Source organism: Mustela lutreola, chromosome 8 (genome assembly GCF_030435805.1).
Source record: "Mustela lutreola isolate mMusLut2 chromosome 8, mMusLut2.pri, whole genome shotgun sequence".
Lineage (NCBI taxonomy): Eukaryota > Metazoa > Chordata > Mammalia > Carnivora > Mustelidae > Mustela > Mustela lutreola.
This window is the reverse complement of record NC_081297.1, coordinates 48,829,072-48,842,794: the sequence shown is the minus strand read 5'-3', so window position 1 is coordinate 48,842,794 and position 13,723 is coordinate 48,829,072. Positions and strand designations below refer to the sequence as shown.

The window sequence follows — 13,723 nt, the reverse complement described above, 5'->3', positions numbered from 1 at the left end:
GGTTCAAAAGCAGTCCTGTTTTATATTCTGGTCTGGGATTCTTAGAAAAATTTGACTGAAATTTGATAGTTACTTCCAATATGGCCTTTCAGTATTGCCCAAAACAAAATACCCATTATCCATGATAACCTTCCATAGTCTAGAAAAATTACAACATCCGGGTAAAATAAGGATGAAATGGGTTTTTTTTCAGCCATCTGTAACTAGAAATTCCAAAGAGTTGACATAATCTTGTCAGTAAACAGTCCTTAAAAGCAGAGCTGAAGGCTGAAAAAGAAAGGGATAGACAAGAAATAGAGACAAAGGGGTGCTTGGGTGGCTCAGTGGGTTAAGCCTCTGCCTTCGGCTTAGGGCATGATCCTGGGGTCCTGGGATCGAGCCCACATCGGGCTCTCTGCTCAGCGGGGACCCTGCTTCCCCCTCCCTCTCTGCCTGCCTCTCTGCCTACTGATGATCTCTGTCAAATAAAGAAAATTTTTTAAAAAAGAGAAATAGAGACAATGAGTTATCCAATGATTCTAGGAGATTAACAAAAGGACGAAGTGGAACTGAACAGTAGCCAGAAGCAGCAGCAAAGGGACAAGAGGTGGGCGGGTGGCTAGAAGGGGAAAACCAAGAACCTATGCTGTTTGAAGGTAGGGGAGGTCATTTGCTAGGGGCTTGCTTAAGTCATGGACCTAGAGGTGAAACCAGAGGTTAGCATCCAACTGCGTCAGTTACTCGCTGATCAGCACAGACCGGTTATCTAACTGCTTTGATGTGTTTTTGCTCATTCAGACACTGAAGACAATAATATTATTTCTTACTTCAAATAGTTCTGAGGATTAAGTGGGATAATGTGTGTAAAGTGCTTAACTCAGTGCGTGACGTGTAGTAAGAATTCAGTAAATGTTCCTTGATACTAACCGGTGTCAGTGACAATAATAAAGGACGAAGGAAAGAATAAGAAAGCTAGCAAGAAAGACTGGAAGGGAAGTTCTGCGGAAAGACTGAGATGGGTAGAATTCCAAGGGGAGGAGGAGATATTTAAAGAGGAGGGAGAGACATCTTCCTCTGAATCTGGAGAAAAGGACGTAAAAGCATAGATTTATTTTTTTTCTTTTTTAAGATTTTATTTATTTATTTGAGAGAGAGGGAGAGAGCATGAGAGGGGGAGGGTCAGAGGGAGAAGCAGACCCCCACCCCGCCCTGCTGAGCAGGGAGCCCAATGAAGGACTTGATCTTGGGACTCCAGGATCATGACCTGAGCTGAAGGCAGTCCCCATTCAACCAACTGAGCCACCCAGGTGCCCTAAAAGCATAGATTTCAAGTGGAGCTTCTTAAGTTTTCTCCCAGGGCACTTGGGTGGCTCAGTCGGCTAAGCTGCTGCCTTTGGCTTGGGTCATGATCCCAGGGTCCTGGGATGGAGTCCCACTTCAGGCTCTCTGCTCAGCAGGGAGCCTGCTTCTCTCTCCACCTCTGCGTGCCTCTCTGCCTGCTTGTGCGCGTGCTCTTTCGCTCTCTCTTTCTCTCTCTGGCAAATAAATAAATAAATAAAATCTTTAAGTTTTCTCCCAGACAGTTCCATGTAGGCCTGGTGGAAAACGCAGGAAGTGTGCTCTTGGGCTCCAGCATCCTTAGCAAACAGTGGCTGTTCAGACAAACACCGTTGAGGTCGCATGTTGTGTCTTTAAGATACAGGCCAGCTGCAAGTTCTGTTGTGTATGATTTATTTGTTTTCATATAATGAAGTTACTTACCAGTTAAATTGCTTGGAATCATTTCTGCGAAACTTCTCGTAGGGCAGACGTGCCATCCACCAGTGCCCCAGCTGGAGCAGATCCTGTTCAGACAAGGATAGGCGTGAACTGGCAGTGTTGTTTTCAGTCAGAAGTCTGAGCACTCCCCTGTATTCCTATAGAATTTCGAACTTCTGGAGAAGGAGAAATGTTCCACAGCTGTGGACTTGCCCCCTGCGGTTTTCACTAACCTTCCGAAGGAGAAGAGACTCACCTCTGGGCGATCGATGCCCCTGGAATGGGTTGTGTTTCCTGTCCACCCACCCACCCCCGGTCACATTGTTCTTCCCAAGAATGGCCCCGTCACCGCTTTCACTGAGGAGATTAAGGATCTTTTTTAAGATTTTATTTTTTCATTTGACAGACAGAGATCACAAGTAGGCAGAGAGGCAGGCAGAGAGAGAGAGGAGGAAGCGGGCTCTCTGCCGAGCAGAGAGCCCAATGCGGGGCTCAATAGCAGGACCCTGAGACCACAACCCGAGCCAAAGGCAGAGGCTTAACCCACTGAGCCACCCAGGTGCCCCGGAGATTAAGGTTCTTTTCATGAACTTCAGCCTCTGCCTTCCATGTTTCTTTGCCGGCCTCTTCTCCTGGCCTTCCAGCCTCAGGGAAAGAGCCAGGGTTCTTTCCTCCTTTCTGAGGTAAATCATTGCTCCTGTGGCATATGCAGTCTCTTTTCCACTCTACTGCTTTCTTCCAGCAAACACATGTGGACAGAATGTCTCTGTTTGAGGAATGGTTCGCTTCACTCAGCGGCCATGCTCTCTGGCCAGTTGTCTGTTGCCAAACTTCTCATACTGATAGCCTTCATATCCGGCCTGTATTTCCCCTTTATCCACTCACTGCCTTTTTAACCCACTGAGCCACCCAGGCACTCTGCTCACTGCCTTTTTAACTGGCCACCTTCTCCTGGTCTCCACATCCATCAAGCTGCTGCCATTGCCGAGTTCCTAATGACGTCACTGTGACTTCAGTGACCTTATCCTCTTCCTCACCCTCGCTGGGCTCTGTAAGGTCTGATGTGATTAAATTCCTTTCCTGCTAAAATACTTTTTCCTTTCTCACGTTTCCACCAACCTGATTTACCTCCTTATTTTCCTGTTTTATCTCCATTTCTTTTGCTTCCACTGCCTTGAATTATAGGCATTTTCCAAGACTCGGCCCCTGGCCCACCTGTGTTTCATGGCCTGTCCCGGGGAGAGCTTATCTTTTTCCGGGGCTCCAGCTCTCACCAGCAGCAGCACCACCAGATCCAGCTTCCCCCTCCAGTCTTTGTGTCTCTGTCAGTAGTACTGCCTTCTTTTTTACTTCCCAGAAGGGAAACCTCAAGGCCAGGTGTCTTCATGTTGGGATATGTGTACTCTAGGGATACACAAAGACTTTCCACGGGGTACGTGAGCATGGATAAGGAATCAGTTTCTAGATTTGCGGCTTCCATATGTGCTCTTGTCTAAAACAGATGAGCTCGAGACTCCTCCAAAGACGCTCCTTTCCCAACTACCTTAAAGTCACCCTTTAGGCCTTAGACAAGGAGAAAAAAGGCATAGTAAGTTGCCCCACAGTATAAAAATCTCACAGGATGCCACAAAAGTAAAGCAAAGAGGAGCAGCCCCTTATTTTTTTTAATTATTCTTTTTTTTAAGATTTTTATTTATTTGAAAGGGAGCACAAGCGGGCAGAGCAGCAGAGGGAGAAGGAGAAGCAGGCTCCCTGCCTGAGCAGAGAATCGGAAGCAGGGCTCTCAATCCGAGGACCACAAGATCATGACTTGAGCCAAAGGCAGATACCTACCCAACTGGACCACCCAGGCGCCCCTTAGTTATTTTTATTAAGTATAATTAACATACAGCATGAGCAGCCCTTGTCTTATCTAGGTGACAAATTCGCAGCAACTGTATCTACCCATCTTAAAACTAGAATTCAGAAATAAGATGGTCATTCTGAGGGGAACATATGAACATGTTTATTGGAACTTAAAAATGAGCTTAGACCTCTTTCGACAGGAAGTCTGATTGAGCCGATTAGCCTGCCATTGGCCAGACATTTTCCATGTGTACGAACAGCGCAGCTTCAACGGACTTAGGGGGAAAAAAAAAAAAAAACATCATTTGCTCTTGTTTAAGCTTATCAATGACAGATGGTGACTTAAAAATATGACAGGGGATAGAGAGTTGTTCCAATTTTAGGAGCCGTTCCAGCAAAACTCTGGAAGACTGTCACAGTGGTTCACTCATCTTCAATTTGTCCTTTTCCATTGTCTCCCACATCCAGTCAATCCTATGGATTTTTTTTTTCCTCTTGTATCAGTTTCAGACTCTGCCCAGTTTCCCAAACCTTCCTATCTGCTCTGTTAGGTTGTATTACCCCTCTGCTAGCGGGCCCCTCTTGAAGTGACTCGTCCAGGCTCTTTCCTACCTCCACGTGTCCACATTACTGTCTTCCTTAACTAATTCGTCCTGACTGCTCTGGTCTTTATTGCTCTCTCTCCTTTCTAACTTCTCTAGCATTGGCTGTTTTGTGTAGCAAATAGTGAACATCAGTGTTTGGTACCCCTTTTCTCTCTCCCTCTCTAAAAAGCTCCTTAAGAGTTAAAAAACCTCTTCTAATTCTGCCACAGCCCCCTTTTGGCCTAATGCAGTGCTGACCACATAATGGCTGCTTAATCAATATTTTATTGACAGCCTAGAGAATAGAATATTCCCTCATTCATCCTTTCGTTCTCTCACCCATTCAACAAATATTTTTGAGACCTTTATTGTACCCGGATTTGTGCTAAGCCCTGGCGTAGTGGCGGGAGGGGTGAATAGACAAAAATTCCTATTTCCAAAGACTGGTAAATAAATAAATAAAACATGTGTGTAAAAAAGCAGTTAATAAGTGCAAAGGGGAAAAAGGAAGAGTGAAGCAGAGAACAGGAAGTATGTGTTGGTGGCGGGTGAAGGTTGGGGGGAAGCATGTGCAGTTTTAGATAGGAAGGTCAGGGAAGGCCTCACTGATAAGGTGACATTTTAGTAAAGACCTGAACAGCTTGAGCTTATCTGTGCAAAGGGCATTTCAGGCAAGGAACCTGTTAAGGTGGCGGCTCTGGGTTGAACCTGCCCGACTACCCATAAGGGAGAGCTTTGGCTGGGGCAGAGTGGTGGAGATGAGTCAGAGAAAGCTCGGTCTAGGAAGGGCAAACAGATCCCATAGGTTCTGGTTGGATTTTGGCTTTTCCTCAGCGAGGTTGGAGGCCTTCTGAGGGTTTCGAGCAGAGGAATGAGCTGATCTAACTTAGAATAGAAGCCTTGCGGGTGCTGTGTTATGGTAGAAGCGAGAGGTGAGTCAGGCAGCGAGCTATATGGTAACACAGGCCAGAGGTGGTGTTGGCTTGGACCAGGGGTCAAGGTGGCCAGATTCTGGGTTTACTCTCAAGGTAGACAGACAGGATTTATGGACTGATTGGGTTGAGGCCAGAAGGGGGGCAGGTCAAGAATGGAAGCAAGTGGGGTGCCTGGGTGTCTCAGTGGGTTAAGCCACTGCCTTCGGCTCGGGTCATGATCTCAGGGTCCTGGGATCGAGTAACGCATCGGGCTCTCTGCTCTGCAGGGAGCCTGCTTCCTCCTCTCCCTCTCTCTGCCTGCCTGTCTGCCTGCTTGTGATCTCTGTCTGTCAAATAAATAAATAAAATCTTTAAAAAAAAAAAAAAAAAAAAAGAATGGAGGCAAGGTTGCACGGTTTCAGTCCTAAGGGAATGAAGGCTAAGTTGCCGTTTGCTGAAATGGGGCCGGCCAAGGGGAGGAGCAGCTTCAAGTGAGGAAGGTAAGGCAGCAGTGTTTGTTGGATTTGAGGTATCTGTTTAGGCATGTGCCTTCTCGAAGTGTTGAGTAGTCCATACCAGTGTGGGGTCCTGAGGAGAGGTCTGAGCTGAAGATGAAAATTTGGGAGACATCGGCAAACGGGTGCGACTGGACAAGATCGCTGAGCCCCTCACCACTAAAGCAGGTGTGGGGCAGTCTCGCGTTTACTGAGCACCTGATATATACCAGGCTTAATATACAAGCCCTAAGCTAGATACTCCTTGTGCTGAGGAGCAAAAAGTTTAACAGAAACTGAGGACTACGAGGTTAACGATCAACCAGCCCGAGATGACAGCTAGTAAGTAGCAGAATGGGGATTCAAACCGAGATCTGTCTTCACTCCAAAGTCCGCCTTCTTCCAACCATCCAGCGCCTTTATTCAGCATTGCATTTTGGAAAGAGTGCTCTTTAACAAGCCAAAGTCAGTATCCTTATAAAGTAAATATGCTATGAATCTTCTTCTGAAATGCAGATGGAAAGGAAATCCCTTAGTCATTTGGTTGTCACATGGAATGAAGATTAGATTCAGAAGCTCTGATACCCATTTGCCCCAGAATTTCTCAGAAAAGGCTTGCTTTTCTTCCCACTAACTTTTTTAAAAAATATTTTATTTATTTATTTGACAGAGAGAGACACAGCGAGAGAGGGAACAGAAGTAGGGGGAGTGGGAGAGGGAGAAGCAGGCTTCCCGCTGAGCAGGGAGTCTGACGCGGGGCTCAATCACAGGATCCCTGGAACATGACCTGAGCCGAAGGCAGGTCAACTGAGCCACCCAGGTGCCCCTTTAAAAAAAAAAAAATAGAGAGAAATTTGAGCTAAGGAGTGTGGTAAGGGTCTGGGGAGACAAGGGGTGGTAAAGTCCATTAGCAGGAAGGTGAAAGAAGGTGTTTGGAAAACAGTTTGCCCCATTTACCTCCCTCTCACTCTCTGCGAATGTGTATTTGTATAAGTCTTTGACCACCTACAATAGTTAGTTAGCACTATGCTAGCTACCTTATATGCATTGTCTTCTTTAGTCCTTAGACAAACTCATTGAGGCAGGTACTATCCCCAATTTTACAGATGAGGAAACTGATGCTTGAGTCCATTACTGTTGATCAATCAAACAAAAAATCAAGTATATAGGTTAGTGTGCTATGGGAAATTCAAAGACATAGGCCTTGAGGAAAAGAGATTGAACAGGTAAAAAGTGTAATATAAAACAAAAATGTAAGGAGTGGCATATTCTAATATATAATGATTTGCCAAACGAGTCTTGGTCCTACTAAGTGCCATGTATATAAGGTATGAATCCATAATACAGGGGGTCATGGGTTCATTGTGGTCTGAGGGTAGCCATACAGAAGGAAGCACTTGAGCTGTCTTTCTGAGAACGGGTAGGACCTCACTTGGTAGAGGAGTGGTTGGAGAAGGTGTTCCACATAAAGGGATTGGTGTGACCTAAGGTCTAGAGACAAAAGACGTAAGACATGTTGGGGCAAAAACTAGCAGATCGGTTTTAGCTGCAGCAGAGAAACTAGAAATGTAGTTTAGAAGATAGACCTTGAGTCTTGGGCTTAGGGACTGGTCCCCTGGTGAGTAGTCATTTGGGGGTCACTGTTTTCTGAGCAGGAGTAGAAAGAAGAGTACTCTGGTGGAGGGTGGCTGGCAGCCTCAGGCTTCGGGAGAGATCAAGTGGGAGGTCACAGCCGGCACTCAAGTGCAGCAGGAGTTCAAAGGCGAGTGCTTGAAGGCCTTCTGTACTATGCTTGAACATAGTACAGAAAGCAAAAGAAGGGTGGACGTTAGCGAGAACCATTGGAAAAGAGTGATGTCCAGAGACCCAAGGACAGGAAGGAGACAAGACACCTTCAGGCTTTTGCATGTGGTTGTGTAACCTGGGGAATGGTAGCCCCATAAATTAAAAAAAGCAGCCAAGAGAAGGCTGAGTAGGCGGGAAGTCGTGTTTTCCTAAAGACCGTGTTTTAGATGGCATGAGATACCAAACTAAGAATGCCCCACCAGGAAGTAGGAAATGGGGAACTGAAACTTGAGAAGTTAGGATTAAAGCTGAAGATATGTTTGTCTTTGGCATGAACATCCTATTAAGGCACAGGAGAGTAGTGCAGTTTCCAGAGAGGCAGTGTCACCAACAAGGTGCAGGGTCAACACCAAATCCTGGAAATCAGCCATAGTTAGGAGGAGCCAGAAAAACAGCCTTCATTGAAATAGAAAATAGTCGTCAGTACAATCTATTCAGATTATAGCCAGCCACCCTTTGCCAGTCAAAGCAAGGTGAGAAAGTGAGAGCAAACATTTAGGAACTTTTGTAGCCTGTGACTTTGTATTGGTCCACAACAGATGGGAAATTTGGTCCATAACAAATGGGAAATTTGAAAAACTGGTCTACACCACCAACTGAGGTGCAGGGATAGAGGGTAAAAGGACTGAGAGACCCACTCTTAGATATATATATACCTAAGAGAACAGAAAATACATGTTCACACGTAAAATTGGACACAAATGTCCCATTTATTCAGTAAAACCCAAGAAGTGGAAACAACCCAGATGTCCATCAGCTATTAAGAGGATAAATAAAATACGGTGTATCCATACAGAAGAGAAGAATATTCATCCATAAAGAGTAATGCACTGGGAGCATAGCTTCATGTGGAGATGAGTTGGATCACTATGTTGTACACCTGAAACTGATAGAACGTTGTGTGTCAGCTGTACTCAAATAAAAAAAAATTAATGAAGAATTAATATGTGCAGCAACATAAATGAACCTTGAAAACATTATACTAAGTGAAAATGGCCAGACATAAAAGTCTACATATTATATGACTCCATCTGTATTCAATCCCCAGAGTAGACAGTCCGTATAGACAGAAAGTAACCCCAGTGCCTCCCAGAGTCTGGGGACTGGAACAGGTAAAGTTATATCCATCACCAGGAGCTTGACAACTTCTCTATATATAAAGACTTGGCTGCTGGAAATTAGTGGTGATATTGAGAAATAGGATTTTTTTGATATCGTATTCTAACAACAGAGGTCAATATTTGGGAGATCTGCCTAACTCAGTGAACCAGTATTTTCCAAATGACCAGTCCATGGTGTTAAAAAAAATCACGCCTGGGTAAAAGATTAATTAAAAGCACATGAAAGGAGGCGCCTGGGTGGCTCAGTGGGTTAAGCCTCTGCCTTCAGCTCAGGTCGTGGTCTCAGGGTTTTGGGATTGAGCCCTGCATCCGGCTCTCTGCTCAGCAGGGAGCCTGCTTCCCCCTCCCTCTCTGCCTGCCTCTCTGCCTACTTGTGATCTCTGTCTGTCAAATAAATAAATAAAATCTTTAAAAAAGCACATGAGGGGCCAATGGATTTTAATGTAACAGCATGGAAAGTTAACCAGTTTGCTTGCAGGTTAACCTTTAATAAACTACTTGTCCAGTTTTGGTATGGTATCAAAGAATCATATTCAAAATAATGTGAAAAGGCTATTAAGATTTTCTTTCCAACTGTATATCTGTGTAAAGCCACATTTTCTTCATATGTTTTAACCAAAACAACATATTAACAGACTAAATGCAGAAGCAGATTTGAGAACCCAGCTATCTTTTACTGAGCCAGACAAAGGCTAGAAATTTGTAAAAATGTAAAAGAGTGCCATGCTTCTCATTAAATGGTTTTATTGGTTTGTTTTGGAAAATAGAGTTGTTTTCATTAGACGTATGTTACTTACAATGTCTTCCGTTTACTGTTTTTGAATGAATTAGTAATTAAATACTTCACATTTTTCTTTGTTTTGTTTTCTCACACAGGAGATATTAATAGATAGCATCCACACTGACGATGTCATTTGAAGTCCTCGGTTAGTTTTGAGAGCCTTAAGTGGTCCCGAGACCAAAATGTTTGAACACCCCTGCGGTGCGCTGTGGATGTCATGTCAGCCCTCCGCATGGTATTTGAGGTGGTTCTCTTTTGACAAAACTTGGTGTTAGTGTCGGGCTAAGCCAACACACAGCAGTTCTGTCTAATCCTTTCTTCTCCCCCACACTTGCCAAAAATGCTGTATTTTCTTTTCACCGGGGTCATATGAACTACTGACTGATCAAACAGGGTCATATCCTATTCCTCCAGATCCCAGAAATAGTTATATAGGTTGAAAGGTCAAAGAAATGTATCAGACTGGAATGTAAACAGTTCATTTCTCTTTCTTCAAATGAAACTTTGGAACCTGTAGGATTCATGAGTATTTCACAGCTAGTATACAGAGAATCAGGAGTGCCATGAGCCATCTAGGTCGTGACAGATCCCAGTTTCTGACTCAGCTGGCACTTGGACCCCAGTAAACATCCAGTGACTAGCTGGAGAATGCTGCTGGGATACTCCAAGACTCCTTGAGCCTCTGACGAGGACCCAGTTCAGTGTGCCTTGAGGTTCACAGTATTTTGGATGCCCTAGTTTTTGCCGTTGGAACATTCCCATTCTAGTTAGGGATCCTTGGGTTTAGCATGTTTGTTAGATCGGCATTCTGCATCTTCTGATAAGTTTCTGAAGCCCCCTCTTTAAAACAATAATCAAAGAAGAAACGGATACAGAATAGCCAAGCAAGTTCTTGTATGTTTCATAAACAGGGCACCTGTTATTAGTGGGTGTTGAATAAACATTTCTCAAAGGAATGAATGAGCCAGTGATCCACAGGATATCTAGAAAATTCACTAGTTGCATGAAGCTATAAATTTGTCTATAAAACAGGACATCTGGGGGCACCTGGGTGGCTCAGTGGGTTAAAGCCTCTGCCTTCGGCTCAGGTCATGATCCCAGGGTTCTGGGATTGAGCCCCACATCGGGCTCTCTGCTCAGCAGGGAGCCTGCTTCTTCCTCTCTCTCTGCCTGCCTCTCTGCCTACTTGTGATCTCTGTCTGTCAAATAAATAAATTTTAAAATAAATAAAATAAAATAAAACAGGACATCTGGGGGCGCCTGGGTGGCTCCGTGTATTAAGCCTTGCCTTCAGCTCAGGTCTTGATCTCAGGGTCCTGGGATTGAGCCCCTCGGGCTCTCTGCTCAGCAGGGAGCCTGCTTCCCCCGCCCCCACCTCTCTTGTGATCTCTCTCTCTCTCAAATAAATAAATAAAATCTTTAAAAAAGAAAAAGAAAAAAAAAACAGGGCACCTGGGTGACTCCGTTGGTTAAGTGTCTGCCTTCAACTCAGGTCATGATCACAAGGTCCTGGGATCGAGTCCTGTGTCGGGCTCCCTGCTAGTGTGAAGTCTGCTTCTCCCTCTGCCTTCTGCCCCCACCCTGCTTGTGCTCTCTCTTGCTCTCTCTGACAAATAAATAATCTTTAAAAAAAAAAAAAAAAAACTTTATAAAACAAACCTCTGTTTGTTTAAAAAAGACCATAACCCCTAGTCAACAGGCTTAGAATTTTATTCTTAGAACCTAATACAGACTGCTGCTCTGCCTTAGGATTTTTTATAAAGCAGTCTTTCTTTCTTTCTTTTTTTTTTTTTAAAGATTTTATTTATTTGACAAATACAGACCGCAAGTAGGCAGAGGCAGGTAGAGAGAGAGAGAGAGGAGGAAGCAGACTCTCCCCGCCGAGCAGAAGAGCCCGATGTGGGTCTCAATCCCAGGATTCTGGGATCATGACCTGAGACGAAGGCAGAGGCCCCAACCCTCTGAGCCACCCAGGCGTTCTAAAGCAGTCTTTCTTAACCTTGGCTGCACATTACCTTCCCTCAGACCTACCAAATCAGACTCGAGGGCAGGGAATGAGTGAGGAGATGCTTTCGTTGGCTCTTTTTTTTTTTTTTTTTAAGATTTTATTTGACAGTGAGAGAGGGAACACAAGCAGGGGGAGTGGGAAAGGGAGAAGCAGGCTTCCCGCTGAGCAGGGAGCTGGATCTAAGGCTCAATCCCAGGACCCTGGGATCACAACCTGAGCCGAAGGCAGATGCTTAACGACTGAGCCATCCAGGCGCCCTTTCTTTGGCTTTTAAAGATTCTTCTGGGGACTACAGCCGTTATATTAAGCACTGGCTCCCACAGAAAAGCCTTAAGACTCAGAAACAGCTTGTAGGATAACACTCTCCTCAAAACAGCACATCCCTGCCGGGCAGCCAGGCTCCAGAGCCCGCTGAGCTGAGCGGCAGCCAAGACCAAGGTTTGGTGTTTACACACTCAAAATCAGCTCTGGGTTGTCCCAGCAACTCACCCCGCACAGTTCCTTCTTCCTCTCTGCGGCTTCACCCCGGGCTTTGCTGTTCTCCGTGATGATCTGTGTTTTTGGTAACCTGGCCTCCTGCCTTCTCATTTTCCTGCCAACCGCTCCATCTTCTGTGTTTACTAGCATGCACTAACCCTTCAGTTACCTTTGTGGAACCCAGCAGCCCCCATCCACCTCCCGCATATACCTGAAAACTAGAGAAAAGGGCCTTGAGGGGCCAGGACAAATGTCACCAGGCCTGTGCCCTGCATCTGTAAGGAAAGCACACAAGACTCTTGCTCTTAAATCTTTTTTTTAACACCTTTAAAACATAGTTATGGTTTCTAAGGGATGCTTTGGTAAATTAGACATAGGGAAAGGAACTGTCCTTGGCAGGCACACAGAAAAAGCTCAGGAAGTGACTCCTGATCCCTGAATAGCGAGTAAAGGGGCATAAAAGCTCTAAGAAATGGATACAAGAACTCAGAATGCGGACCGTGGAGCGCCCACAAGAGTGAGAGCAAGCAGGTTTACATACCTCAGTAGGTCATGACTGTACTCTAGAGTAATTATGGCCCAGATCCCCAAGAAAATATTAAATTATATTCACACTTCAGGAAGCAGAGTAGTGTGTGTTGTGTTTTTTATTTTTTTGTTTGTTTTGTTTTGTTTTTAATTTCAAACATTCGAAATGGTTTTAGGGCTTCCAGTTGATCAAAGGTCCTCGTGCCTAAAGGTAAACTCTTGGCTGTGTAGAACTTACTCATCAGTACTCTAGATATTTAAGATCTACCCTATTTTTTTTAATAAGATTTTATTTATTTGTCAGAGAGAGAACACGGTCAGGGGGAGTGGCAGGTAGAGGAAGAAGCAGACTCCCCACTGAGCAGAGAGCCTGATGTGGGACTTGATCCCAAGACCCTAAGATCATGACCTGAGCTGAAGGCAGATGCTTAACCAACTGAGCCACCCAGGCATCCTGAGATCTACCCTGTTTATTGCTTCTATTCATTTATACCCCTGTGGGCGCCTGGGTGGCTCAGTCAGTCAAGCATCTGCCTTCGGCTCAGGTCATGCATGATCCCAGGGTCCTGGGACAGAGGCCACTGTCGTCAGGCTTCCTGCTCAGTGAGGAATTTGCTTCTCCCTCTACCCCTGCCCCCTTGGGTGCATGCTCTCTCTCTCCGTCAAATAAAATCTTTAAAATAAAATAAGAAGCAAAAGATTTAAGGCTATCAGACCCTATTCTATATACTTTCTAGTACCTGGCTCTGGTTCCTGCCAAATTTCTGCCCATGTGATATATAATGAGACTCAATCCTATTTCTTTGCTCATTCGTCTGACTGTGAAGGGATCATAGATGCCTCCCTCTCCCTTAAGCTAGTAATCCTATATCGCTTCATCTCAGCTAGCGAGAAAGTAAACTGTTCCATGCCACCTCCTCCCTCATCAAATGTTCTATAAGCAGAATACTGGACATACAGTAGGCATTTAACAAACCTGTGTTGAATGAATGAGCCGGTGATACACAGGATATCTGTAAAATTAACTACTTGCACAAAGCTATAAATTTGATAAAGAGCCTAGCCCACAGTGAGAACAGCAGTCCAAGAACATGGGCAGATCTTGGCACCAAGGAGATCAGATAGTTGATACACTGTTACGTGAGGGGGGGGGGGGGACATAAAATAACAAACAGGATACATAAGTACCCAGGCCGCGTTGGTAAGTAAAGAAGTATGAGAAAACAGACTATAAGCACATACGCCAATATGTAACACAATTATCTATCTTCTTACTCACCTGATAAATAATTGAGCATTTTCTCTGGGTATAACACTTTCCTGAGCATTATGGAGGTCACCAAGCTCCCCACCATATTGCCCATGAAAAATTAAGTGCAGTCTATAATT

At 44.8% G+C, this 13,723-nt stretch overlaps 1 protein-coding gene across 1 annotated transcript in view; it reads left to right on the top strand.

Moving 5' to 3' along the window:
• Positions 1–13,723, top strand: part of LPCAT3 (lysophosphatidylcholine acyltransferase 3) — a 39,546-nt gene that overhangs the window by 18,370 nt on the left and 7,453 nt on the right. The gene's annotated exons all lie outside the window — the stretch shown is intronic.